The sequence below is a fragment of the Mauremys reevesii genome, linkage group 1 (genome assembly GCF_016161935.1).
Source record: "Mauremys reevesii isolate NIE-2019 linkage group 1, ASM1616193v1, whole genome shotgun sequence".
Classification (NCBI taxonomy): Eukaryota; Metazoa; Chordata; order Testudines; family Geoemydidae; genus Mauremys; species Mauremys reevesii.
The window spans coordinates 316,604,331-316,629,464 of NC_052623.1; the positions used below are offsets into that span (position 1 = coordinate 316,604,331).

A 25,134-nucleotide genomic window follows, 5' to 3' on the forward strand; every position below is an offset into this window, starting at 1 on the left:
TTTACCCATTCTTTGCTCTTTAATACAATGAACCAGAACAGCACTATAGATAGAAACTGTGCCAGAAAGTTTGTTTCCAATTTCTCTGACAGGCTCCTTCATTTTCTCTCCCATTTCTCCTGTAAAAAAACAACATAACCACTAAACTTAGCACTGTCAAATATTCCAAGATCAGAGAGATATGCTGTGTGCCAGAATTGGATTTGCTGTCAAAGATCTTTTAACTAATTCACTGTCTCCAAAAATTTGAATCTTTTTATTTCTCATTTTTTAAAGATGCTGTTAGCTGGGTAGGCATTAAATCCTTCATTATAAAGTTTTATTTTAGGATAGAATGTTTCCTATAGAATCATTCAGGTATTTCCCACTAAGATGCCCTTAAATTCACTAGATCAGGATGATGTATGTTATTTTTTTAGTGACATATTGGGAAGTCCTATTGGAATTGTCATGTTTGTTGCCTTTATTCATTTGGACATTTATAGGAGTGCTCATAGCTTTTCTTTCCTTCATGTCTAATGCGTTATTCACATTCCAGATGTGGTTTTACTTATTTGTTGGATGATTTCTTCTTCCTTTCCTGCAATCTTCCATTCTCCCACTCTTCCTCATTTCTTCCGTTCTACTGAACAATCACGAGGGAAGCAACAGCTATGTTGAGGATAGCGCTGGAAAACAAATGAATATTCGTATTTCCCCACTAATGAAGGGGGGAAAACCAAAGAAAATAATAAAAATGACATCTTATTCTGACACTGTATCAGAGCATCTCAACATTCTTGTCCACAATGTACACACAAGAATTTTAATAGGAATGACATCACCTTCAGGATTGGCTCCAAGGGCAATTATAAATACCATGGTTCTCTTCAATTCCCTGCAGTACGGGCAGGATTAGAACAATATAATTTCCAACAGCAAAATCTTTAGGATGACTCAGTCTGGGTCCTTTTGAGGTCAACTGTCAAAGAATAATCTTCTCTCAGTTATAACACAGGAGAAAAACCTTTTCAACATTGAAAAAAATAATCCAGAAAATTCTTAGTGGAAGTAGTTAATGCTCTTGTGTAGTAGAAAGATTACTTGAAGTTTAACTACAAACTGTAGGGATGTCAGTAGAGTTATATCACTGTATATCTGCTTTAAGTGAGTGGGGAATCAGACCCAGATGCTGCCCAGTGGTTTAATAAATCTAGATTTTGTACTCTAGGGATTTCCTTGTACAGAAATGAAAAAGAAACCCCTATTTTTCCCCTTTATAGGTATTCTGTGGATAGGATTTTTATGTATTCCTTTCATCTACCTGCACATGCTTTACCCACCTAATCCCTTAAATCAATACGTAATTTTTACATTAAAAGCATGAACTTGGTATATCCATGGTCACATTTTGTGTGCAGCCATTTTGCTGATGTTTGAATCTGTGTAACAAATGAAAAGCAGTGCAAGAAAATCTTTTCTCTATTAAGCACTAAAGCTGATGTTTCCAAGGTTGTGTAGGGGATTTGAATGTCAGGTTACCATTAGAAATGAATTGGCATTGGGTATTCCTATCCTGCTGAAGGTTTTGGAAATTCCACCTTCCACACTAAGATCCAGGAATTCTGAATGGAATCAGCCCAGTTAATGGACCAGTTTACATTTGAAGTTTCAAAGATCAGATGATGTTTGAACTTTCCTACTCAGTTAAGGGAAAACAAGCCATAAAGTAAGATCCTGAATTGCTAAGAATAACTACAGGGTTTTGTACAATTTAAAGTTTTACATTTCCTTTTTTTACTGAGGATCCTCATAGCATCTTCAATCTTTTGCTGGCTTTTAATAAGATTTTTCAACACTCCAAAGAATCTGCTTAGATTATAGCAAAACTTTGGATACATTCTCTCAGGAAATCATATTCACAAATTGGTTAAAAATTAGTAGAAAGGTTTGCGTATGTGTCCTTTACCAAGAGGGAAATGATATGAGGCAATGTATTGAGTTGTACATAGTGGAGTGCTGCAGATGTTAAGTTTTAGGTTCAGTCTTATGTCATCCCCTGGATCAGGAGAGATAGACTAGAGGCTAAGAGTCACTTTTCTCCTTCCGTCTCTTCAATTGCAGCTGAAGATTTGGCTCCATGCATCCAAGATACACCCTCCATTTTTCAGAGTGGTAGCCATGTTGGTCTGTATCAGCAAAAAGAACGAGGAGAACTTGTGGCACCCTCGAGACTAACAAATTTATTTGGGCATAAACTTTCATGGGCTAAAACCCATCAATGAAGTGGGTTTTAGTCCACAAAAGCTTATGCCCAAATAAATTTGTTAGTCTTGAAGGTGCCACAAGTACTCCTCCATCTTTGTGATTGTGAACTTCTTTGACAATCATCAAGCAACTCTTTTCAGCTGAGGGAGTTATAGGATGTAGTCTTTGCTAATTCACATAAAAGAGGAATCTTGATCTGAGGGCCTCACAGTTTGCTAACTTATTTTTCCAATATCTGGTCTTGCTTATCGAGAACATGAGGCCATTAGAAAAGGGCATTTTAAGTTGAGTGAGTCTAAAATGCTGCTGTAATAAACAGACACAAGGTGGGTAAGGTAATATCTTTCACTGGGCCAACTTCTGTTCTCTGTGTAGCTCGAAAGCTTGTCTCGTTCATCAACAGATGTTGCCTTACCTACCTTCTCTCTAATATCCTGGTAGCAACATGGCTGCAACAGCACTGCAAACAAGCTATAATAAATAGTCTATCAAATGTATACATGTGTTTTTTTACTATAAGTACTACTAGTATCTGATAAAAATTAGTGTTTTGCTCAGCTTTAATACTGAATATTTCTTGGACGCAGAAAATCACAATTTGCAATATTTTGAAGAGAAAATGATAGTTCCTTTGATGTCATAGTTTGGAGTATATGCACTAAGAACATGTGGAAATTCAGCCAAATCAAGATCTTCCTTTATATTTTACTAGAGAGCAAGTGAAAACTGAGTAGATATTAGCCTTCTGGAAGTTTCATGGCATCTGGGCTTTTAAAGAGGCACTTGATATGTTTGCTTGCTTTATGTCATTATCTCACTTTATGAAACACCGTTGCACACCGGTGAAATTTGCTATTTGCTATAGTCCTCACTCTTTTCTTATAGTGCACAGATTTTCAAACTGGTCCACATATCAAAAGAATGTTCCCTCTCACTAGTTGAGAAAGCATGATAGTAAATATAACCATTCCACAACAACCCAGGCATACTTTGAGGGAGGACTAGAATTCCCTGGCCTGTTTTTAAGTCTAAAGGTAGTTCTCCCATGCATCTCAATAATCTTTTTATATTGGGGTGGATGAAAACATTGTTTTATTTTACCGTATGAGACATTCTTTCTCTTAGTTTTCAGCCTCCAGGATTTCAAAAAGATAAGAGACTCACATACCTTCTTAAAACAAGGTAACAGTTTTAATGAGGCAAGTTGAACATTCTGACTGTCTGGTCACTATAGTCTACTGAGCTACCAAAACACACATTTTGGTGCTAAACTCTAAACCTTGGTGTCCACGAAAAATTCTTGGTGCAGCCTTTATGAAATATGAAAGTCAGAACTTTCATTGTGATTTCTGTCCTTTTTGCATCTGTCTTCTCATACCAACCCCATCCTTCTTTCTCTGATTATGCCTTCCTTCCTTTCTTTATTCTTTCCTTCTCTACTACTATTTTTTCTCTCTCTTTCCCTAGTGTTTTCTCTTGTCTCTTCCCCTCTCTCTCCTTTCTCCGCTCTTGCCATGATGCTAGCTTTAAAGGGAACTAACTAGGATTTTTTTTTAAATAACTATTTTAATAAATTACAGTCCAGTTGCCATAAAAATATGTCACATATACAGTAGTGGGAAATGTTAATAAAACAAATAATAAAGAGCCAGATCTCTTCCTCATATTGTCTGATACTTTACTCTGCTAGCAGTTGCAGTAAAATCAATAGGAGCAAGACTGGGTCCTTATGCTATCATTGTTAAACATTTAACATGCATATAGAAGTGTAATTTTCAGTGGGTTGTAAAGCAACTAAATCAAAACCAGTTTTGCCTGGAAAACATAAAATCAGTTTTGAGTAAGGGAGACTTCTCTGTCATATTTAAACTTTCTGTCTTCAGCCATTTCACTCCTACCACTAATAAAATCATAAGAGGTTTTTTATTTCAATGCAAAATGTCTATTTTTTTCACTTGAACTAACAACACTGAACTGTGTTTAGTTTTTCCAAAGAAGTGCAGTTGAATGGGGCCTGATTCTGCTCTTCTTTTCACCTTGTACGATGATGTACAGTGGATTGCATTCTGTACAAAACATTACCAATCAGCAGATTACATTTTACACCCAATTTGCACTCACTTAGCACAGATGTAATTCACTACACTACACAGCAAGAGAGTGAAGACTCATCAAGCTCCAAATCTGGAAAGGTTAAACTCAAAAGGTGAAAGTTTCAGAAGGTTTTACTGTGTGAAAAGGGATGATGGAATGGAAACTATTATGCAGTCTTAACTTATAGTGGTTGAAACTGCTGCTGCTTGACTAAAAATTTAGGGCCAGATCCCTAGCTGATATACATTAACATAGCTCCTTCTCACCAATTTACACAAGCTGAGGATCTGGCCCATTATCTGTTAAGATAGAAATTAATTAATTAATTAATAACTGATGGTTTTGCGTTGTTGCAGAAATTTGAAAATAAAGTATCAGCTGTCTAATTTCAACAAAGGTTACAAATAGCCACTACCTTGTGAAAGACACTATCAAACTGATGTGCCAAACCAAACTATAATGAACCATTTAGAAATTACATTGAATGAACAGCATGTGCCAGACAATACAAATGAAAGCAAGCCAATGCATTTTCACCTTGACATAATGCAGCAAGAGAGAAAGAAAACAAAGTTAATCCAAAAATGAGTTAAATACAAAGTACCAGTTAATCAAATGTAGCATCTAATTTGCTTTTGGTCTTACACATCCAGTTTCTTACCCAGTTCTAAAAATGAATGTTCAAGTCAAGCATCTTCAGTATCTAACAAGTGGGTTAAGGAGATTGCTCGATGATAGCTAAAGGTCTCTTTTTGTATTCTCTCCTCTTCCCCATTCTCTCCAGTCATCCAGGGATGGAGCCTCACCATACCTTTAATCTCCTCTCACAACTCAGTGCCTTCCTCCATTCTGTCTCTTTGGCTTCAGGTGCCCTCTTCAAACCTGTTCACTGATCCTCCCCACTTGCCTCATTCAGTTTTTTTTCTAAAGATTTACTTCTGCCATGTCATCTATGAAAAGTCAGGGAGCATTTTTTTCAGATATATCAATTGCATCATCAAAGTACACATATGCCTTACAGAATAACCACAACCCCAATTACTATTACCCTCTTCTGTCCTTTTGTTTATGGTCTCATGCTATATTTAGATTCAAAACTCTTTGGAGCAGATACTTTGGGTAAAATTTACAGAAGTGACTAAGTGGTTTAGGATCCTAAATTCCATTTTTCAAGTGACTTAGGCTCAGATCCTCAAAGATATTTAAGTACTTAACTCCCACTGAAATCAATGTGATTTAGGTGCCTAAATGTATCTGGGGTTATGGCCCATAGGGTCTCATTGACTTTCAATGAGATTTAGGCACCGAAGTGCCTACATAATTTCTGAAAATGGGATTTTAATGCCTAAGTCACTAAGGCACTTTTGAAAACTTTACCAGATGTCTCTACTTCTTTTGTGACATCCCTAGCACATGTTTGGATACACAAAAGAATAATAACAATAAACTCAATCATGGGCCACCAAGGCTGGGAGGCACAGGGCAGAATGTACAACATTTTGCCAGATCCTCAGCTCTGGAGCTGCTTGATGCAAGTAGCATAGGTTATAGCAGCCTTGTAGCTGCTGTAAAATTACACCAGGGCTGTTTTAGCTTCCAGCTAGTGCAGAATTGGAGAAGTAGAAACTTGGTGAAGAGCTGCTTTCTCTCCCCCTCACTTCTCAGGGCACCAGTGTAAACTTGGCACAAGTGATGAACATTACTAATAATCTGCTCCCACATAGCTGATTGTTATGGAATCCTTGAGACTGTCCTCCCCATCCAGGATATAGCACTATTCCACATGCACAACTGCTGCCTGTGGACCAGGGAGTTGGAATACTGTAGTAGAAGGGTGCATACAGATGCAGGGAATGAAGAGGGATGGTATTCAGAGAAGAGTAGAAAGAGCACTCCCTAGCTGGCTCCTGCTGCGCTCTTTGGGGAGAGGGGTAATCACCAGTCCCCAGTTCATCAATGCTGATTCTCCTCCCCATTCCAGCAGGAAGGGTGCAGAACAGAGGCCTATGCAGACTCTCTCTTCTTGCCATGCAAAGAGTGACAGAGACAGTTATTGGCTGAGATTTCAAAATTCATCCATTTCTACCAGCTCTACTTAACATTGTTAACTATTTCGCACCCCATCATTACAGCACAGGTGTATAGCTAGGTGGCTTAGTGTACAATCCTAGAATAAGAATATATAACACCAGGTTACTGTAATGTCTGTATATTTAATTTTTATATCTAATTCAGCAAATCCCTCAATTTTAAAATGTATTTTGCTTCATAATTTCCAGACTTTTTACCGCAGTATCACAGAATACAGAGATCTTGCCACAGAATTTATTTCCAGCTGGCCACAGAGTACATAGTCGGCTCTTCTTTAAAAGCACAAGCCGCTGCTACGTGAACCAAAGAAGGAGCTCCTTCTCTGTTAATATTGTCTCCTTGGGCTCCCAGTAAGGAGAATCATCTATGAAAAATTCTGAGCTGAGCATTATAAAAGACATTTGTCTCATGCCTGTTTCTCAGCAATGACCATCATATATTAGAAGATTGCAAAATATGGCTTGAGCCGTTGTCTCCAAGTCAGGAAACAGTATGCTCCCTTTGTAAAAAAAAATATCTTTGTTGTGTGCTTCACCTAGTAGTAATTATAATAATAATTTCTATCTGTAAAAGTGCCCTATCCTGCAGTCCTCAGAGTGATGTACAAATATAAGGTCAGGACGAAAATGTTGAAAAGAGGCCAATAAAATATGCCAAACAAACTGGCCATCACAGATAAAGAGCACAAACAAAAATGACATGCTTTTAGCTAACATTCTCTTTAATACAAAATCTGCAATTGCACTGCTTGATGGTCCTGTTTGACCTTTTGTAAATCTTTCACAACAAGCCATATCATCTTCGGAAAGGAAATGTAAATTCTCAAGATCTAACTGCTCCAGAAAGTTTAGGTGATTTTTTTTTCTTATTATTAAAGGTAAACTGAGTATAAATAAATTATGAGTTTTGAAGCAATTATCCATGAATTCCAGTTGATAAGACATCAGTTTTGGGTTTTTTTAACTGTCTTGAATCAAAAGTAAGTAAAATGTTTTTGTGACTTGTGCTGTTGTTCTCTTCTACTTGAAGAAATTTGTTTTCAGTGATGTTTACATAACTCTCCAGGTTATTAACCTAGACTATCAGATGATCAGCTTAAGCATCTGGTTTACTTTTGCTCACATGTACTATGTCTGATTTCTTATCTGGTCTTCAGCCATGGCCTGAACTGAATATGCAGGGGCGGCTCTAGACCCCAGCGCGCGCAGGCGCGCGCGCGGGCCGTTTCCCGGCGGGGGCTTTGGTGTTGGTTGAGCTCCCGCCATGCCTGCGGCAGTCCACGGGGCCCGGAGGGGACCTCGCGGTCGCGCCGGCGCCGCGCCCGCGGTCCCGCCCCGCGGCTCCCGCGGCTCCGCAGGCAGCGCAGGTCCGGCAGCCCCGCTCCGCGGTGACCGGCGACCGAAGAGGGGGGAGAGGAAGGACCGACCGGGGACGGCAGCTGGCGGGGGCGCCGCGCGCCTAGCTGGCCTTGGGCCAGGGCTGTGAATATGAGTACTTCTCCTTGAGGCTGAACTTCAGGATTCACTTTGTTTGCTTGGGCTCATATTTGTTCACTGTTATTATTCTGCATTGCTAATTAACCCATTGTATGTGGTTGCATCCTTTAGGAAAAGGTGGATAAGGCAAGGGAATGGGTTGAGTTCCAGTCTTTACTCTAGACTTCTTGTGTTATCTTGAGCAAATCTCTCAGGAGTAAAATTTTCAAAAGTGACTAAGTGATTTAGGAACCATTTCCAAAGTGACCTTAGCAATTAGGGCCAGGTGTGTAAAGGTATTTAGGCACCTAAACAGAAGATATGTGGGCTTTACAAAAGCGCCTACATGCCTAACTCCCATGCTTTTGAAAATCCCATGGGATGGGATGTGAGGGTAACGTTTGAGACACATTCAGGTACTGTTCTGATGGGAGCCATATAGTGCTCAACTAGAGCCAAAGATGCAGCTTGGCTACAGTGTTATTGAACAGCTATGCTTTATTCCTCAGCAGCACCACAACATAATTAACAGAATGTAGTTTTTCAGACACAGTTCATATAAGGTAAATTTTTGCTTCAAGTTAAAAAAAAAACATTGTAAAAGGTTTCCATGGTCATTGCTTATAAACATGCCACCAGCTCTACGGGCCTACTGCTTCTTCCTCAGTATTAAATAAATTGATATAGTTTGGTACAATTTCTCAAAGAAGAATTAGGATGTCTCATCTGTCACTGTCTATATAAATTATCTCACCAAAGAGCTGGCTTAAAGCAATAATAAAAGTATGTCTTGGTAATGCTTCCTTTAGGAAATTCTAACTGAATTCATCATAGAGATCTTGTATTTGTGTAGCCAAAAGATAATGTAACACATTGTTGTGTGGGCAAACATTCCCTTTTCTATGACATGTATAGTTACTAGGTTGTTAAAATTAATCTAATGAACCATTGACGAGCATTTGAAAAGCCAGTCAATGAGCCATTTTCCTTCAGAAGCTTGTGCAGAGTAAATTAAATTAGTTTAGTTTTTGTGTTGAAAGTATCCTGGAATTATTTCTACACATTGGAGAATCATCTCTCCCTGTTAGAAACTGTGTAATATGCATATAGATTAAATAAATGGATCATGTTCATTTAATGAAAATAAGACATATGTTTTTAAGAAATGTTGTGTTTGTGTGAGATAGAGTTTTCCATGACACACATTTCATATTCCGTGTCTGAATTCCAGTTAGATACCAGTATTTTTTGAAAATTATTTGCCAGGAAATTGTTCTGTGGTACTTGAGAATTTAAGAATGGTTTCAAAGGGATCTATGCCTTTTTTTAGAATGTACAATTCTAGTGCTATTCTCTTCTATATAGATACTCATACTGCCCTCACGATCGAATTATCTTGAGCTCCTGAGTAGTACATTAAGTGATGTGACTAACATCTGATGTGTGGTTTGTTCTGTCTGTCATTCTTTCCCTAGGAGTAGAATTGTGTGTGCAGTGAAGTGTTATTTTGTGGCGGTAGGTATGTACGCTCTGGTATGTATTTAGGTCAGAGAAGGCAGGTTGAAGAAGTTTGCCTTGCATTTGGAGTGGAAAACGGTGAAATTTGTGATGTTCTTTAGTTCCTTGAGGAGTTTGTTCCACAGACACAGGCTAGCCCTCAAGAAAGCTATCTTCTGCATGACAAGCATTCTCCTTGGGTAGAAAGTTTCTTTGTGTCTGAGAAGCGGAGTTGTGGACCACGCTACTCATCCCAGGTTAATTTACATATTCTGCTCTTTGACTTTTGATAAGTAACAACAAACTCATGGTAGAGAGAGAGCAACTAAAGGAAGATGAAAACTTTGCAAATTCTGGCGATAACTTACTCCACACTTTAATCAAATATACTTACTAAACATAGGTAGCTAGTAAATAACAATGGAGCCTGCATTGGTCTGAGTTATATTGAAGAAGGAAAAGGATAATGAAATGGACACCCAACATAGGGCTTGGCCTGAATGTAGTGAGATCCCCTCCTTAATACCTTCATTTTCAATGAGAAATTATAAAATATTGTGTTACATCTTGTGAACTATAAAGAATTTAGGAATTTAAATAATGAACAGCTTCATTCATATACCAGTACACCTATATTATTAAGATTATGGTCCTAATTCTTAAAAGTACAGAATCCCAATACCAGCACAAAAATATGAATGTAATTGTGTACATAATTTGTACAAACTACCATTATTGCATGTTCAAAATGGATATTGAATGCAAAAATAACCTGTTAGGCTATACATAATTAATTTGTGAAATACACAGTTTGCCTATGCACATATGGCAGTTGTATGTGCAAATCTGGAGTGTAACTGTGCATGGCTCTGGATTTCTGTGCTTCTGGAAATCAGGGCTTGTATAGCTACTTACCATATGCAAGAGAATCATGTTTCTTTTAGCAAGAACCATACACATTAGATTAAGGGTTTACAATATCCTTTTAGTCGTCAGCAGAATACTATACTCAAACCACACTGTGATCTAATATCAAAATAGAATGATAAACAAAACAAAAACACATAAGTCATGCAAAGACCATAATGCCAACTGAATAAACCAAGCAATTCTTTTAACATCTTTAGTAGATCTAAAATCAGATTTCCTTTCCTGTTCATAACAGTTCAGTCCATAGTAAAACAAAGAACACAACAGACTCCTAAACAGATGAATTAAGCAATGTCTCCTTGTCACTCTCAAGATCAAATCAAGTTTCAGCCTTTTTTACCCCTAGCAACCTTGCAGTAAATTCCATATCCCCCAAAATGGAAATTACATTTCTTTTTTCATGTAGCTTTTTATCAGTCATTTTCATTTGTCTTTTACAAATCTACATAGTAATACATATTTCCAAGATCCATTCAATTTGTGCATTAATCTTGGACTCCTAGGGCCTGTTTCTCTGTTTCTCTGCACTTTGAGTAGTCATTTACACTGCTGCAAAGTGAATATAAAATGCTAGCCCTCTGATTTGGTGCTGGACAGAGGAGAACAGGGACTCCTAGTTTATCCTTTTGTCATACCATCCTTGTTTTATATTTGTCAAAGATTTACCATGGTGGGAAATTGAGTGTTGGATTTATTCTTTTAAAAGAATCAAAGAACTCTAAAGCTGTGTGGACTCCTTTCTCTAATTGCCTGGGAGAACATCAACAAGCCCTGTGGAAGAAGAGAAGAGGGAGAAATGCAGTGTCCTTACTGGATATTATAATATGGAAAGTGAGAACTTTAAGCCTGGTGTGAAACCATACTTCAGGTTGCCATGCCTTCATCTCAAAGGTTCTGAACTTAACAAAACAAAACTCTTAATTATCTTAATAGTACATGTAGCTTTAAGATTTCTCTCTGCAGCCCATAAAATGATAGTACACCTCTACCCTGATATAACGTGACCCGATATAACATGAATTCGGATATAATGCGGTAAAGCAGTGCTCCGGGTGGGTGGGGCTGCGCACTCCAGTGGATCAAAGCAAGTTCAATATAGTGCGGTTTCACCTATAACGCGGTAAGATTTTTTGGTTCCTGAGGACAGTGTTATATCGGGGTAGAGGTGTACTATTAATAACCTCTAAACCTTTTCCCTCTTGAGAATCTAGAAGTTCTTTTAGGCCCTGGAAGTTCTTTAAGCCCTATCATCTCTCTCTCTCTCTCATACACTCACAGTCACACACACACACACACACACACATCAAACATGTGAGTGGGGTTGAATATGGAACTTAGTGATTATTCAGCATGTTCCCCAGACAAAGTGGTGCTATGATACTGGAAAACAACACAGAATTAATGCTGAACAAGTCCAAAAATAATTTTCCCTACAGAGCTGGTAACCCTAGTAGAGGACACTGATGAATGTAGAGAAGTAGACTGAGAAACCAACTACTGCCTAACTTAGGAGTCAGATGTGTTGTCTGTGGAAGGGGGAACCTGAAGGCTCAAAGGATAGTCATTCAGAGCCTGATGTTTGTGGGTTTCCAATTGGTTTTATCTATCAGTCACTGGCAGGGGTGGCTCTAGGCACCAGCAAACCAAGCTGTTGCCTAGGGTGGCCAAATCTAGGGGGCGGCAGGCTGGGCCGGTGGACCTGCCGCCCAGCCATGCCTGAGAGGGAGGTCACCCGGGATGACCGGATGACCGGACCTGCATGACACATGACGCGGGCGCGGGGCTGCTCTCGGCTGGACTCCCTGGGCTCATGACCGGCAGCTCGGGCGCGCCGGCCGCCGCCGCCGCCGCCGCTCCGTCCGCCGCGGCCCGTCGCTGTCCTTCCGCCGGGCTCCGGTGGACCTGCGCCGGCAGCCGGAGCGAGAGGGGAGGAGGGGGGGGACCGCGCGGGGACCGAGGAGCGGCGGCGCGCCTGCGCTGCCTGCAGCCCCTGGCCTGGTATTGCCGCCCTGCCCTGATGGTGTACACTCTATTGCCCTGACCTTATGGCTGCCCATCCTGTGTAGAAAGGAGATAATACAATGCCACAGCAGCTCTTCACAAATCCAAAATTTCTCAGTAACTTCTCCCATTCTGAATCAGATCCTTGGCCCCAGAAAGTCTGCTTTCAGTTGCTTCATGAGTAGAAGGCAGGCTTAAATCTGGCTTAAATGGCCAGGTGAGGATTCTGTGATGTTATTGACATGAACTGTGATCATTGTTGCAACCAAGGTCCTATAGTTGCACCAAATCTTATACAAAGGAGGTCAAGTAAAGTGCCTATAGAAAGGTTGTAATTAGCTGGTTATGATTATGCTGTCTGTATATGTGTATCATTTTTGTATTTGAAGTTATGAATATTGGCTATGTACTTGTATCTCAATATGTTTGATTCTAAGTAGCCTCAGTGAAGCATTTGGTCAGCTTCTTGAGAAAGGACTATTCTCAGTAAGTGCCCAATCAAGTAACACTTAACTGACAATGGGCTTTGGGAGACGCCAATACACATCTGAGCTTTCCTGGGAATGTTCAAACTAACATGTAAACAATGGTGTCGGCCTGCGAAGAGCTGAATCATTCATGGACATGTGACTTGCCCAGGTGGCTACAAACTCCATCTTATTGCTGTGATTTTGCACAGAAGAACAAAGGGGTTTCTGCCCACAAGAGAGAGAATATAAAAGGCCCTGGAAACCCCTCCATTTTGTCTTCAGCTGGCTCAAGAGATGGCATCTCCACCCCAAAGAGATGCCTGAAAGAAACTGGGACAAAGGACTAAGGGGGTGAGAGTGATTGCTGGACCCAGGCCATAAACCACAACGTTGGTCTGAAAAGGATTGGGTCCGTACTAGAAAGGAATCTAGTCTGTGAAAGAAGCTTATTGGGACATCTCTGAGGGTGAGATTTACCTGTATTCAGTTTCCTGCTGTATTAGGCTTCGACTTGCATGTTGTTGTTTTTTTTATTTTGCTTGGTAACTTATTTTGTTCTGTCTTTTATTTCTTGGAACCACTTAAATCCTACTTTTTATAGTTAATAAAATCTCTTTTGCTTATTAATTAACCCAGAGTAAGTAATTAATACCTGGGGGAGCAAACAGCTGTGCATATCTCTTTATCAGTGTTAGAGGGTGGACAATTTATGATTTTATCCCAAATAAGCTTAATAGAGAGTAAAACGGATTTATTTGGGGTTTGGATCCCATTGGGAGCTGGGTGTCTGGGTACTAGAGACAGGAGCACTTGCTAAGCCATTTTCAGTTGTCTGCAGATCTAGGGGCATGGGTCAGACCCTGGGTCTGTGTTGCAGTAGATTAGTGTATCTGGCTCAACAAGACAGAGGTTTGGAGGCCCAAACTAGCAGAGAAAACAGGCTCAGCACACCAGTCCCAAGGGGGTCTCTGTGACTGAACCCTTCATGGATTCCCCCACTATAAGAATGTGGTTGGGGAAAAGATAGCATGGTCGGGATACTGCTGCATTTGACCAAACTCTGGTTGCAGAAGTGGTCTCTGGGGCAGTTCTAATGTTCACCAGGGACTGGAGCTAGAACTTGCTGGCCCCAGGATTGGGGAGTTACAAAAGTGGTCCATCTTGACTGATCTCAAGGACCTGGGCTTCTGTTTTTCACAGGAGCAAACATAGGATTTCCTAAACAAAGGGAGAGAATGCAACCTCCATAACCTCAAGGCTGGGGGACTTTGTCTGGACTAGTGAAAAAAAGATGGTGGCTCCTTTTAAGGTCTCCCACTTCTATTGGAATTAGAAGGGGTGGTGGCTGGGAGTGAGGGACAAGGCATCAACTGAGCTGGAGGGTGGGCCAGTATTGCTTAGTGGAGTTCCTTGTTCCATAGGGGGGGTCCCATTCATCAATGAACCAGAGTTGGAAGTGGGCTTAGGGGAAGGTATCTTGTAAAGAAGCTGGGGAATTGGGTTGGGACTCCTAATGTCTGGTACAATGAGGAGACAACCCCCTTTCCTAGCCAGCAGCCCTGCACCAGGACGAAGTGATTAAGGAAGGAATCATGACTCGCACTGTATAGGTTATTGCTGGTTAGTTCCCAGATGAATTAAGGAATAAAGTTGTGATCTAATTAAACCACATCCCATGTGTCTTGTCTTTCTTGTTGTGTGCTTGGGACAATGGCAAAAATTCCCTTTCTTTTGTGCATTATCCTGAGCGTCTTTCCTCCCTAGAGGATAGTGAATTTCAAAACAAATACACATCTTCTCAGAGAGCTCATTCTGTTGCTATAGTTGACTGATGTTAGTTGACTGATAAATTTGAACTTTTTAATAAATCGGGTACATTAGAGACCGAGAGGGTGATATAATTTTAGCTGTAATATTATATTTCGCTGTAGTAAATGGCTCATGTCTTTCACTTTAATCTGTGCAGAAAATTTATATGCCAGTTTAAATGAACAGCTCATTTGTAGCTATGAATAAAATAAAGCTGAAATAAATGGCCAGTAAATTGTAAAAGTCACTTAAAGAAAGTAGACTTTTCTACATGCAATATGTTTTGTTTCAATAATATTCAATGGGTTTAGTATCATAAGGTGAACTGCTCTACCTAAGCTAAAAGCAAGTCAAGCCTGTTTCATGTTCAAGTTCTATGCAGTGATTCAGATGTGTGATGTAAATGGAGATTGTGGACATATCAGAGCATTCAGGACTTCTGTGCACTGAAATCCTGTTGAAGTCATTGGCAGTGTTGTAAAGTATCTGTGGAAGAATGTGGGCCAGAATACAGAAAGAACACAATAAGAATATTCATCTGAATAAAAATACAGAAAATGGAAGTGAACTCTAAAAGTCACTTTTGGTGGAATCTAGCCTGGTAGTAGTATTTTGTGATACTAACCCTGGAGCTGCTGTGCAAAAGAATGTGAAATAGAAGCAATGTCACTATTTCCTCTTCTTCTATAATTCTATGATAAGCCTTTCCTACTGTCTTTGATATTTACAAAAATATTCTCCTGAGGCTGGCAAACACTTCCTTATATAAATAAATAAGGAGGCAAATGATTTACTGTTTAACAATCTAGCATTAGCTCCTAAGTTTTTACTTTTCTCATGCAATCCATTAATTATGGTAACTGTAACACCCCAGTCTTGTAGACCTTACTCCAGAAAAATTCTTATTGAATGAATTCCCGGAAACTGAGGATGATATTCTGGCCCCGTTGAAGTCAATGGTAAAACTCCCACTGACTTCAGTAGGCCAGAATTTCATCCTAGGTTTCAGCAGTTTAGTGCAATTGGGGTTTTACCTGAGTAAGAACTAAAGAGTTGGGCCTTATAATATAGTAAATAAAATAATTTGCATTTGTTCCTTTACACATTGCAAGCTAACACTACTATCTCATAAATTTGTAAATGTTAACTGGTTAAAACAATGAACATAAAATAGTACAACAAAAATAGGTTCATTAAAAAAAAAGGTTCAGCTATTAAACGGTAAACCAGTGATGTCAAACATCTGACCTGTTGTTGTTTTCCTCTGGCCTGCTTTCCACATACCAGTCCTGCAGAAACCAAACAATCATGTTAAAACATAATTTCTATTTCTTATGGCTGCAGGAATAGTTTTGTGAAAGTGATCCAATATAGCTCTGTTTCAGACAGCCTGAAATTACAATTTGAAGAAAGGGATGAACTGGCCTATTCATCTCAATGGAAAATCTCAGTCTGAAATCTAACAATGGCACAAAAAAAGGCTAGATTTTTTTTTCAAATAGATAAGGTGTTTTAAATTTTTTTCTGTCTATTTTGGTCCATAGTATTACAAAAGACTTTCTTTATACTGGTAGATCACAATGAATTCTGTGCATAAAGTAGTGGCATAGCTAGAAAGTACTTTCTAGTATGGGTTCTACCTTCAACAGTTATGGGTAAAAAAATAGAACAGAGAACATCCTGTCAGTCTCAGAATGAGTAACGCAGTATTAAATGCCTGGCTATACTGGAAATAATTAGCTAGGGTCAGCTTCTGATATGCTTACTCACTAGTCACTACCCTTCAAGTACAGTAACTCCTCACTTAACGTTGTAGTTATGTTCCTGAAAAATGTGACTTTAAGTGAAACGATGTTAAGCAAATCCATTTTCCCCATAAGAATTAATGTAAATCGGGAGGAATTAGGTTCCGGGGGGGATGAGGGGGAATTGCCAGACAAAAGTCATTGTATACATTTTAAACATTTTTAAACAAGCAATTTAATACTACAGTCATAACTGCTGAGTATGAAGCTTGGTTGAGGTGGTGGAGTCAGAGAGTGGAAAACGATGGATTGTCCGGCTGCTCCTCTTGCTGTTCTTGCAAGCACAGGCACTGACTTTGCCGGGGGGCATGGGGCTCAACCCTCGGCCCATCCACCTCACCCCTTCCCCAAGCCCCCACCCTTGACTCGCCTCTTCTCCCCCGCACCTCCTCCCCCTTTGCACACTGCATCCTCGCTCCTCCCCATTCCCTTCTGAATGCTGCAAGCCAGCTGATTGCCATGGGCAGGAGGCAGAGGAGGGAGGGGGGAGGCACTCCGAGTCCTTGCGCCTCCCCCTCCCTCCTGCCCGGGGCAATCAGCTGGCTTGTGGCGTTTAGGAGGCAGGAGGGAGGAGCGAGGACTTGGCACACAGGCTCCCCCTCCCATCCCCCTCCACCTCCTGCCTGGGGCAATCGGCTGGTTTGCATTGTTCAGGAGAAAGAGGAGGGAGAGGGAGTCTGTGCGCCAAGTCCTCGCTCCTTCCCCCTCCCTCCTGCCTCCTAAACACTGCAAGCCAGCTGATTGCTGTGGGTGGGAGGTGGGGGGAGGAGGGGGAAGGCACTGATCCGCGGGGTCTGCTGATGGGCGGGAGGCACTGTGGGGACTGGAGGGGGCGTAGGGAGGCTGCCAGCTGTGGAGAAAGCAGGCAGTCAAACAACGTAAGAGTGGAGCATTGCACAACTTTAAATGAGCATGTTCCCTAATTGATCAGCAACGTAACAACGAAACAATGTGAATCAAGACGCCTTAAAGTGAGGAGTTTCTGTAGTCTTATTGAAATCAGTGGGACCATTTGGGGAGAAAGGTGGAAATTATTAGCTATGGGCCAGAATGTGATCCATTCTGTCCCACAGCTAATTATTTCTACCTGTGACATGTTCCAAGGTATCCCAAATTGGAGCTGATGACTTTCTAAATAGTTTCTAGCTAGCATCATGAGGCAGATATTATTTTCATCCATGTGAGAAGAGGTTTATATTTAAATATGCTTTATGTCTCACTGAAACTTGAAACTAACAATATGGGAAAGAGAGTCGAGAATTTGATTATCCTTTGAGGCAAAAATCTGAGTCTGCCCTTTTTCCGGGAAAAAAATTAACACACTACTGTATGGTTTTTATTTAAAATCTGATCAGCTTCATATCCTCTGTCCATCTCTCAGTTTAATAAGTTTGCAAAATATACACAAGTATAATTCTGGCTTTAACATTAGTTTAAAAAGTGCAAATTATTTTTCTCTTGTGAATTATTTTCCACATTTATATAAATGTATCAACTGTAAAAAGAAAAAAATTCAAAAGGAGATTATTTGCTTCACAATGTGTATATATATGTATTTCCTGCATGTTTATGGAGGGCAGATGTAGTCAGAACTGACCTTTAATGGTTTGCGTAATAACAAATCTAAATTTGAAGAAACTATGGATTAAAAAAAAGTTATGTTTGAATACTCTAGTTAAGGAGCTGGTATAAATGATAACAAAAATCATGACACCTGAAAGTTGCACACACACACAAAGATATATGAAAATAATATATTGCACACTTTAAAATAATTAGGACACATTGATGTAGATCAGATAATAATTCTGTTCTGTCTAGGAATTTACATGGTATTCATCAGCCTAGTATGTGAGCACTTCACAATCATTCTTTGATTTTATACTCACAATATCACCTGTGTTATCTCCTTTTTACAGGTGGGGACTGAGGCATGCAGTAGATTAAGTATCTTGGCCAAGCTCATGCAGCAAGTTGTAGGTGAGCTGGTAATTAAATCCAACCCCCCTGCATCCTAATCCAGTGCCCTATCTGACAGAACATCTTTAGTAAGATGTTAGTATTTATAGAACAGAAATATCAAGCCTAATGGCTTATTTGTTAGTGACCAAAACTAGGGGTGATGTATTGGCATGGGGGGAAATATGCACATCTGAGCAACTGGCAACCCTTCTCTCCATCCTCATCACTGCCAGCTGCTTGAGGAGTGTATCTTCAGTTATCCATGCAGGAGAACAGGAGTGACTACTTGTATGGAAAATGAATACTTTGGGGGATTGGGATTGGGCATAAGGTGACCTGTCCATAGGCACTCCCCTCTTACCATTTGTGCCAGTGAACAAGCAAACCTGGAGTGCTTAGTGGCCAAGGAAGGACTTATTTATCTTGTATGGAGACTTGTGCAGCTGACAAATCTGTACCTGTTGGCTCTTATGCACCTGCTGTGGTATGCAAAGTGCCTCCAGACTTTGCAGGTTGATGCAGCATCAGACAGTTGATACATGTATATGTCCCTTCTTGGGATTACAAAAATGAAAATTTTAAAAAATGAACACATGAACCTCATTAAAACCTTCTTTATTCAGCTCTCAACCTTCTGACTCTCCTCTCACTTACACTGATGTAAACTTAGAGTCATTCCACTGATGTCAGTAGATATACACTGGTGTAAAACTGACAAGAGAAGAAAATCAGATCCATATTTTTTCCATTTTATTTTGTTGTATCATTGGAAATTCACCAGTATTTTCTCAAAATGTGTAGGTGATTTCTTAGAGACAGATACAGACAACACAAATGTGTCTTTCATTAAAATTACAGGCTCTAGCAGTACCAGTCTTCAATGCATTATGATTAAGGCTACATTTTAGTCACAGGTATTTTTAGTAAAAGTTATGGACAGGTCATGGACCGTAAACAAAAATTCACAAGCCCGTGACCTGTCCATGATTTTTACTAAAAATACCTGCCCGGATTAAAACTTGGGCAGGGAGCCGCGGGTACTCGGGGGGTGGGAGGCTGTCCAGGAGCGCCATAGGTGCTGGGGGATTTGGCCTGGAACACCCACTGGTACTGGGGGGGCGGGCTGCCACACGCAGCCTGGGACCCATTCTGGGGGTAGGGGGTTGGCGGGGCTTCCTAACCAGCTCTGCGTCCCTGCAGCTCCTAGGCAGTGGAGGGGGGGGCCAGGGCAGGGGCTCCGCTGCTCCCGCCACAAGGGCTGGCTGCCACAGCTCCCATTGGCTGGGAACTGCAGCCAATGGGAACTGTGGAGGCATGGCCTGCTGGCACGGGTAGCATGCAGCGCAGAGCCTGCCCCCCCCCAGCCCCTCTGCCGCCTAGGAGCTGCAGCGGGGCCATGCCAGTGGGAGCTGGGGAGCCCCCCATCCTCCTGCCCTGCACTCCCGAACCCCCTGCCCCTAGCCCTGAGGCCCCTCCCATACACCCAAACTGTTGCTGCTGGCCCAGGGGCTGTCCAGCTCAGGCAGCCCCTGAGCCAGCACCACCCACTGCAAACGTCACTGAGGTCACGGAAAGTCATGGAATATTTGATCTCTGTGACAGACTCACAGCCTTAGTTATGATCCACACCCAGTTCATCAGCATCTTCTTGTACTTTGATTTTGATAATCTAAAATGGGCTGTTCGTGTGAATAAGGTGAGACAGCTCTCATGCTAAATTGATTCGTTTCCACCTACAAAATAATTAGTTCCTTATGTTCCTTGCCTAAAGGCAATTTATGTTACATTCCAAACAGCCACACAGTTCTTAGTCCCCACCAGGTTAGTGTCCAAAGTAACTTCAGCTATAGAATATTTGCGTCCCTGCACTATAGCGATATAGGTTAATGCATGCATCTGACGAAGTGGGTATTCACCCACGAAAGCTCATGCTCCAAAACATCTGTTAGTCTATAAGGTGCCACAAGATTCTTTGCTGCTTTTATAGGTTAATGAAATATACTCTTGGAAGAAAACAACAAGCAAAGATCTGAAGTACAGCTAAGAGCAGTGATGAATGTAGTTGGTATTGTCTGTGTTATTCAGACCCTTCTGTTCTACTGTTTAGTTCCAGTTCAGATTATTAACATCTGCTCAGACCAAATTCCTATATAGCTGGTAGGGGGATGGGCACAATATAAACACTTGGATTGATAGTTGGACATAGTATGTTAGGGCCGTACTTCTGCTGGCCTTTTATTTCTGAAATGAAAACATTATGAACTCCAATATACAACTGTACATTTATTCTATTATATCCAATGAAGGAGACTTGGACAGTGGGTACTTACAGACATCAGTTGTATAGGTAACAAAGATTATTGACTACTAAGGCTACTTAAAATAGTTGTGCTGTGATTGCTGAGGCACAGGAGACTGAAAACTATATTATAGTGAATGATTCTACAGCAAAAGCAACTACATGGAGGCAGCTTTTGTGGCAAATGCTATGATGAGGTCACCTAAAGATACATAAGGCAAGCTTTAAAAATTGGCTTTATTCTGTAGTAATATAACAGTTACTGATTTACAATTTCTCAAAAATTACAGTAAGAATCAAATTAAGGCTGTTTCTTAAATTACTGAGGCTTAATAAGGTAAGAAATTTCTAAGTGAAGTCATCTTTACTAGGAATGGTAATACTTGTACATTAAAGAAAAGGTCACTTTGATGTAATGATAATCACTTAAATCCCTCATATATGACTTACAGTAAGTAAGGCACTTTATGGATCTTAGGATTTTAGTAACATTCATTCTTATATGACCTTTATTTGTATTAGTATTAAAACTAAAAATCCATTAAAATATGTGATCATAAAAAGGTCATATTTTAGTTTTTGAAATACTGGATTTGAAGATTTATTTTCATAACATATTGCATATCCTAAAATCATCATAAAATAAGCCTGATAGAATATTCATGCTGTGATATGGACTCTGATGTTTGTACCACCTCATAAGTAGACTTCCTAGATTCAATTTTGAGGTAAATTAACATTCCATTTATTCATGTTTTCACATCTAAATTACCCCAGAAAGAAGATAACCAAGATGATGGTTCCATGACAGTCTGTTAGTTAAAAGATAATCTTTGTCCGACCATTCATTTACTCATTTTCCCTCTTAGTACGTTTAAAGAGAGAGGCTGGTTATTCTGTTTGAATTATACTACATATTATGCCACATGAACATAATATACATATTCCTACAAACCATTCCGAGAGGACTGTAAATTCTTGTGGTGATATTCCTGTGGATTTTTATGATGGAAACTATTATGAAACCAGCAGGAAATCATAACAGTGTTTTATGGAATGATTACAGAATATTTTCCCCAAGATTATTTCTGTTACATGGCTAACTATAGATGTTTTCAGATATACTGTAAAAGAAAGGAAAGGGCCAGAACAGATTTTGAATCTGTAATTTTCACCCAAATGTTCTGAAGTTTTCTTTGGGTATTGGCTCCGAAGATTTTTTTATAGGGAGAAGAAAATCCCAGGAACATCATGAAATATTTTGACAATAGGTGTGTTGTTTTCTAATATTCTGGGAAAATTATGTAAAATACACTGTTAAGCATTTGCCTAGTTTGATATGATAGTACAGTATAGCATGTTTTTGTATTGTATCCTTCATAAAAAAACAGATTGTAAAATTCTTGACAACTAATTAGTCTGTGTATATCAGGTTCATTTCAGAAATGTTTCTGAATGGGACAATATCTTATTAGTTATAAATATGGGGTTAAAATAGTTAACTAAGGACCACTGTTGTTGATGTTTATTATTTTGAGTGCCCCAAAGTGTGCTAGACAGCAAGTAAAGACTTGGTGCCTGATTCTCAGCTGGTGTAAACCATAGGGTTGCCAACTTTCTAATTGCTGACAACTGAACCCCCTTGCTCCACCCCTTCCCCTCAAGGCCCCACCCCTGCTCCACCTCTTCCCCTAGGCCCCTCCCATGCTCCACCCCTTCACCGTGGCCCCTCCTCCTTCTCCGCCTCTTCTCCAAAGCCTCGCCCCTGCTTGCTCCTCTCTGCCCCTTTCCCCCATCACTTGCTTCTCCACCCCTTCCTCGTAGATGGAGCCTCTCCACCTCCCTGCTGCCTGCCCACGAGATGCAGGTAAGAGGCAGCCCCAGTTGAGCAGGGGCTGGTGTGGGTTGATGACCTGGTGCCTCCCCCACTCCGCCCACCTGCAGAGACTGGACTTTTTGTGTCCAGACAATACATGTGATAGGACACTGCCAGGTCCCCTTTTTAACCAAACTTTCCGGTCAAAAACTGGACACCAGGCAACCCTAGTAAATCAGTATAACAATGTTAAAGTCAATGTAACCATGACAATTTACCTCAGCTGATGATCTGTTCCTTGGTTCCTGCCCCCAGAGAGCTGGCAGTCTGTAACTGACATGATGCAACAAGTGAGGTTCATAAATATATCAAAACAGAGAGGAAATTAAGGGTTAAAATAAGCAGGTAACACAGTTTAACTCAGCATGGCATAAACCCATCTTGGTGGCTCTGTTACTCAGGGTATGTCTACACTACGTGATTATTCCGATTTTACATAAACCGGTTTTGTAAAACAGATTGTATAAAGTCGAGTGCACGCGGCCACACTAAGCACATTAATTCGGCGGTGTGCGTCCATGTACAGAGGCTAGCATCAATTTCCAGAGCGTTGCACTGTGGGTAGCTATCCCGTAGCTATCCCATAGTTCCCGCAGTCTCCCCTGCCCATTGGAATTCTGGGTTGAGATCCCAATGCAAAAACAGTGTCGCGGGTGATTCTGGGTAAATGTCGTCACTCAATCCTTCCTCCGGGAAAGCAATGGCAGACAATCATTTCGCGCCCTTTTTCCCTGGATTGCCCTGGCAGACGCCATAGCATGGCAATTATGGAGCCCGTTTTGCCTTTTTTCACTGTCACCATATGTATACTGGATGCTGCTGACAGATGCGGTACTGCACTGCTACACAGCAGCATTCATTTGCCTTTGCAAGGTAGCAGAGACGGTTACCAGTCATATTGCACCGTCTGCCATGCCATTGTAAATTGACGATGAGATGACGGTTATCAGTCGTTCTGTACCGTCTGCTGCTATCATGGGTGCTCCTGGCTGCCTCACTGAGGTCGGCCGGGAGCGCATAGGCAAAAATGGGAATGACTCCCCGGGTCATTCCCTTCTTTATGTTTTGTCTAAAAATAGAGTCAGTCCTGCCTAGAATATGGGGCAAGTGTACTAGAGAACCAGAGAGCACAGCCGCTCCATGTCAGAGCCCCAGAGATCCCGTAGAAATGACAAGCTGCATGCCATTCTAGGGGTGCACCTGCAACAACCTCATCTGTTGCTTCCCTCCTCCCCCAACCCTCCTGGGCTACCGTGGCAGTGTCCCCCCATTTGTGTGATGAAGTAATAAAGAATGCAGGAATAAGAAACACTGAGTTTTTAATGAGATAAAATGAGGGGAAGGAAGCCTCCAGCTGCTATGTTAGTCCAGGCACGACATTAAAGGGTGAGGGGGGGAGAGGAGCCCAGCCCTCGCTGTTATGATAGTCCAGGCAGTACAGAATCTTTTCTTTAGACATGAAAGGAGGGGCTGATGGAGCTCAGCCCCCAGTTGCTATGATGAGGACGGTTACCAGCCGTACTGTACCATCTGCTGGGAATGACCAGGAGTCATTCCTATTTTTACCCAGGTGCCCCCGGCCGACCTCACCAAGGCCAGCCAGGAGCGCTCAAAGGATGATGACGAAGATGGCTATCAGTCCTTCTGTACTGTACCGTCTGCCACCGGGGAAGGGAGAGGAGAGGATGCTGCAGTTTAGCGCTGCAGCACCCCGTCTACCAGCAGCATGCAGTAGACATAGGGTGACATTGAAAAAGGCGAGAAAATATTTTTTCCCTTTTCCTTCGGGGGGGGGGAAGGGTGTAAATTGACGACATACACCCTGAAACACCCGGGAAAATGTTTTTGACCCTTCAGGCATTTGGAGCCCAGCCAAGAATGCAAATGCTTTCCGGAGACTGCGGGGACTGTGGGATAGCTGGAGTCCTCAGTACCCCGTCCCTCCCTCCATGAGTGTCCATTTGATTCTTTGGCTTTCCGTTATGCTTCTCACGCAGCACTGTGCTGAGTCCCTGCTGTGGCCTCTGTCTATCATCGATTGGAGATTTTTTCAAATACTTTGTCATTTCGTCTTCTGTAACGGAGCTCTGATAGAATAGATTTGTCTCCCCATACAGCGATCAGATCCAGTATCTCCCATACGGTCCATGCTGGAGCTCTTTTTGGATTTGGGACTGCATCGCCACCCGTGCTGATCAGAGCTCCATGCTGGGCAAACAGGAAATGAAATTCAAAACTTCGCGGGGCTTTTCCTGTCTACCTGGCCAGTGCATCCGAGTTCAGATTGCTTTCCAGAGCGGTCACAGTGGTGCACTGTGGGATACCACCTGGAGGCCAATACTGTCGATTTGCGGCCACACTAACCCTAATCCGACATGGCAATACCGATTTGAGCGCTACTCCCCTCGTCAGGGAGGAGTACAGTTATCAGTTTTAAGAGCCTTTTATATTGATATAAAGGGCTTCGTTGTGTGGACGGGTGCAGCGTAAAATTGGTTTAACACTGCTAAATTCGGTATAAATGCGTAGTGTAGACCAGGCAAGAGGTTGGTTTGGTTTGGTATTGTGTAGGGGTGTC

At 41.2% G+C, this 25,134-nt stretch overlaps 1 protein-coding gene and 2 long non-coding RNA genes across 4 annotated transcripts in view; 2 read left to right on the forward strand and 1 right to left on the reverse strand.

Moving 5' to 3' along the window:
* The window catches only part of KCND2 (potassium voltage-gated channel subfamily D member 2), a 382,728-nt gene that overhangs the window by 79,566 nt on the left and 278,028 nt on the right, over positions 1-25,134 (forward strand). The gene's annotated exons all lie outside the window — the stretch shown is intronic.
* Positions 10,320-22,824, reverse strand: LOC120391017. The gene is made up of 3 exons (XR_005591202.1): positions 22,775-22,824; positions 15,863-15,903; positions 10,320-10,430 (listed from the first exon to the last, which is right to left on the reverse strand). It is a non-coding gene; the product is annotated as an uncharacterized LOC120391017 (long non-coding RNA).
* Positions 18,381-25,134, forward strand: part of LOC120391016 — a 147,676-nt gene continuing 140,922 nt past the window's right edge. Inside the window, exon 1 of the long non-coding RNA XR_005591197.1 lies at positions 18,381-18,399. This is a non-coding gene — a long non-coding RNA (uncharacterized LOC120391016). The remainder of the gene's footprint in view (positions 18,400-25,134) is intronic.